The sequence below is a fragment of the Oryzias melastigma genome, linkage group LG16 (genome assembly GCF_002922805.2).
Source record: "Oryzias melastigma strain HK-1 linkage group LG16, ASM292280v2, whole genome shotgun sequence".
Classification (NCBI taxonomy): Eukaryota; Metazoa; Chordata; class Actinopteri; order Beloniformes; family Adrianichthyidae; genus Oryzias; species Oryzias melastigma.
This window is the reverse complement of record NC_050527.1, coordinates 12,114,578-12,119,574: the sequence shown is the minus strand read 5'-3', so window position 1 is coordinate 12,119,574 and position 4,997 is coordinate 12,114,578. Positions and strand designations below refer to the sequence as shown.

General features: G+C 36.8%; 1 protein-coding gene across 12 annotated transcripts in view; it reads right to left on the bottom strand.

The window, feature by feature from the left end:
• The window catches only part of ulk4 (unc-51 like kinase 4), a 69,380-nt gene that overhangs the window by 23,100 nt on the left and 41,283 nt on the right, over positions 1–4,997 (bottom strand). The gene's annotated exons all lie outside the window — the stretch shown is intronic.

Sequence of the window (4,997 nt, the reverse complement as noted above, 5' to 3'; positions counted from 1 at the left end):
CTTGGTGTGAACCCATCAAGAATCAATCACAGGAGTAAATGTCCCAATATAACACAATATCGATATTTTGGCACAACCTTAGTGTCAAGGGGTAAAACAGTGCACTACAACTTTACTAAATTAACTAAACCACCTTAAAAGTTTTCAGTACATCAACAGACCAGACCCTCAAAGAGACTTTTTCGTAATATAAACAACATACATACCTAAACTAACTTGTTAATAGTGTGTCCTCACATTAAACTTTGAAAACTTAAGACAGCTGCCAGTCATTACAAATGAGAAAACAGGAAAGACCTGCAGCGAGTGGTAAGGTCAGCAGAGCGGATCATTGGCTCATCACTACTCAACCTCAGAGACATTAACGCTGGCAGACTTCAAAAGGCGACGTCTCTACAGACCACATCCACCGCAGACATAAACTGTTCACTCTTCTGCACTTTAATGAAACGTACAAACTACTGAAATTCTGGATAAACGGACTCAAAACCAGTTTCTACCCACTTGCTATCAAAGAGGTGATACCGCTACCTCCACTGGAACGAAGATGCTTTCCAACATTTGTACAATAAGGTTGTGTTCTTTTATCAGGTTTATAACCGCCCTTTTATTTTATTAAATCATTAATTCTATTTACATATTTATTTTTTATTTTTACAGTTTTTCCTGATGCTACTGTTGTTTTAACTTAGTGATTTATGCTAAACTGCATTTACACTGTTTTTACTAACAAATGATAAACTATTCATTCATTTAATAATTTCTGTTAAACAGCAACTAAAAATATAAGTGTAGAGGATGTGAATAATTGAGTTTAAAAGAGAAATATATTTGTGAGTAATCTGCCTTTCATAGTCTTTTTATGTTTTTTTTTTTTTTTTTTTACATTAATACACCAGATTCTTGACTCAGGGTTTGTTTGATTAGTTAGACAACATATTTAGGTATTATACAGATTTAATATATGGCTTACTTACTTTGTTCTTGCCAAATAAATACATGTATTTTTCTTTTTAAACATATGATAAATGAATGCTGTGTACAGTCTTTGTTGAGGGTTTGGGGTCTGTATTTATACCACTTTTCTAATGAATCCATCAAGATATAGTAAAGGATGGTGATTGTAAAACCGTCGTAGGTGTTGTTTGTTAAAGGCAGTTTCAACAATAGCTGTTCAGTGTTTAAGCCTTTTTAAAAGGTTTGAGTCAATTAATGTGTGCTTGTGTGTGTGTTTGTATGTAAGGGTGATGGATGGCCTCCCATTACGGCTGTGACAGGCTGAATGATGAAAGAACTAGTACAGGCCAGCACAAGACGATAAACTAAACCACCTTAAAACTACCAGTCATACATCAACAGACAAGACACTCAACAAACCAGAGCAAAACAATATTACAACCCAACGTGCATCAAAAGAATTCATTAATGAGAGCTAAATTGGTATTAATTGCTATTAATATAATATATTGTAACTTTTTTCTTTCAAAAATTTTAGGAGATTTTTTTTTTGTTCTTTCTTACTAACTGGGGATATAATATATGCTTAAAAAACAGGAACCTTATAAAAAAATCCTGGAAAAACATGCATGTGGGCACACTGCAGGAGGTTCTTTGGCTAAAGGTCACAGTAAATGTAGTTGTTTGAAGGTGTGTCTGGACTGTGATAATGCGGAGAGAGACAGCAGACTGCCTTCCCAATGTTCATGTACCCAATTTACCATCTAATTACCACTCGGCTGGCTTCATAGCCACACTTATCTAACCAAGACCCAGGCAATTTAATTTCTGATTGTACAACTGCGCTGATGGGGGGAAAGTTGTGGAGAGAGGGCACAGAAAAAGAGTGGACTAATGTTAATAAATTAGAGATGGTGAGGGAAAAAGAGCAGCAGAGATGGGAAAGAGAGTGAAACATTGTTAATAATGTCAGAATAAAAAAAAGTAAACGAGAAAAACAGATTTAGAGTGAAGAGTGCTGACACCAATTTGAAAAGTTCACGTCACTTTACTTGAGTCAAGGAAAGAGGAAGATGAAGAGAAGTGGAAGAAGAGAAAGACGTGGACGGGTAGAGCTAAAATGACTGATAAGAGAAGTAGAGAATAGTTAGCAGTGTAGATGAACTTTAAACTCCAAGAGAGGGAAAACAAGAGTCAGCGCTGATAAAAGGTGGAATATGATGGAAACATTTTCAGCTATTTGCTGAGAGGCTGGAATATTTCAGGAGTATTAAACAAATGGCTAATTAGAGTTATTATAAATTATTGCATATTCAAAACACATAAATTAAATACAGTAATAAAGATGGACTTCCATAACCAGACATCCAGAGATAATTCACTTGTCTAGGATGGGATTTAACTCAAACTAATGTGCTTATAAGAAATAATACAATGCACTTCACGCTTCTGATTTGTTCTTGTGCTTTTTTCTTGCATGTTCAAAAAATTAATAGTAATGCACAAATGAGTTGTTCATGAGAAAAATCCTCTTCAACATCAAGTGATTCATGATAAAAATCTGAACATCTTGGATTAACAGATAGCTAGGTTTACTCACACCAATGTATTTAGGTTGGAGCCATGGAGCCACCACTAGTGTGTGGCTGTAAAGCGCTTTGGGCCTTCAAAGAAGGCTGAAAAGTGTTACATGAGGATACACCATCTACCATCTGAGTGCATGGGAATTACACCAAGGAAAGGTGGGGTACAACAAGTGTGTCACTAGAGTAAATTTGAGCAGCAATTGACATAAAATGATGCCAGAACAGCAATAATTGAAAAGAAGCATTTAACTAATTTGATATTATTATTGCAATAGAGTGTTCCCTTGATATGTAGCGATCATAGACTGTGTAATCAATGGACTTAGCAACCTCTCCCCTCTTGTATTCCAAATAGGAAGTGCCTGCTGGTTGCAAGAAGGCCAAAATTCATAGACTTCCACTGAGTAATCACTCAGTCATTTTATTTGTCAGAATAACAATTCTTGTTCTGATGCATTCTTAGCATATTCTTTCTAATCTTAATTTTTTTTAATGTTTTTTTTCTGCAAGTTATTTAAGTTGTAAACTGACCAATCAGATGCCTGAGTAAAAGTATGTGGTACATGCTGGCCCCACCTCAAACGTTTGATTGACAGCTTCTCTTGTGCTTGCTTTCAGGGGGAGGGGTGTGAACTTCAAACAAGCTCACTGATGATTGGCGACTGTAGTTCCTCTAAAAACGTGACTCGGACCGACTTGGACTAAACCCTGATGAAGGGTGGCAATCAGGCGGTAGACATATCAGGAAGTGACGGCGAAGGCTCTGGCCTGATTTCACGAGGGCCGGAGGTAAGGCATTTCCTATGGGTGACGTCAACACTCACTTTGTCCAGTTCATATAAATGGTCTATGGTACTGATTCACCTTTTACTGTTATTTCTTTCTTCTTTTTTTTTTTTTTCCCAAAGCGTGCAATGTGTTCTGTGTTCTGATTGGCTGTTGACATTGTCACTGTGTCCAGTTTGCCACATTTATATATATGTCATACATTTACAGATTTTCATTGTGTAATACTAAACCTATCCATATAGTTCGAGTAAAAAAGTGCATTAAATGTGTTATGATAAAAAGTGGTAAAAACACCCACGATCCTACTTTTTAGAACACATCCCATGCAGCACATGAGGGAAAACTTGATTTATTTTTTTTATTTTTCCTTTTGTTTTATTTGTTGACTGCATTAAACATCTTTGCAAAATCACTGATGATGTCTTCATACCTCAGACTGAAAAATATGTCCACTGGAAAGATAGCTTTGTGCTTTACTAATGTTAAAAATCTCAACTTTTATTGCTTAACAACAAAAACACACAAAAAAATACTTGACTACATGATTATGAATGAGTTTAAGCAATAAAGCATTTCAATTTCATGGAATTAAACTTTTAATAAATCAAAATATCTTGAATTCTTTTGTTAATTCAAACACCAACCAGACAAACTCTAAAAATTGAGTTTCTAAACATGAAAACACTAATCCAAAGAGGAAGTTTGCAGTCAGGTTAAAGTCCCCAGTGAACATAATAAACATGAACATGCACACAAACTAAATAGAGACACACTCAACCCCTCCCCCTGCACACACAAACACGCACACCGAGGTTTTAACAAGGAATCAGCAGATTTTCAGGGGAACAGCAACACATCATTGCCCCTTGTTATTGTGGTGTCAGATGACTGCCCTCTCAAGAGCTGTTTTTGAATTCCTGAATAGTGAATTAGACCTGCAGTTATAATTTTGCCTTAGTGTTGTGTACTGAAGAGTGTGCATTACGTTGTTAGCGAAACTCATCAGGGATGTTCCATGAAACTTAAGCAGAGAATGTCATGTCTGTACACATCTCAGCTGGTGCAGCACCTTCTGGATGTCACCAAAATGATTACCAACGAGGGGAACACTGGCTTTCAGAGAGCGGAGAGGGATCCTGCTGCATGCAGATCACCAGCAGAGGTGCACTTGGGTTCCTGTTGCTGCTAATAGCTCTCAATCTGCATCAGCTACCTCAACAAACAGAGGATCATTTGTGTCAATTTGTGTTCGGTGTGGAAAGCAAATAAGCTTCTCGCGGTGCGAGTGAGTCGAGTGTTTGTGAATGCATTTATGCAGGTGTGTGCTTGGAAGTGCACGTTTTATTCATCTGTAGATTTGTGTTTGTGGCTGTGAAAGATTCGCAAAGCTGAGCTGGGAATCGCTGGCCTTGGAATTAAAACATTACACACTGTGGTTAAAATGCGCCTGTGTGTATTTTGTTCTGCACCTGCAAGGACTTTAAAATATTTCAATAAAACCAAGTATGCAATATGCATTAAAAAAGTATCTCTACAAGGCTATTTTATTTTCCACATAAAATTTTTGTGAGCCTAGATCTTGATATGAATGTTAAGAGTTTTCCATGTGCTTCAGTCTGCTAATGCATGGTGTTGCAATGCAGTGTGTAGTATCTAGACGAGGGG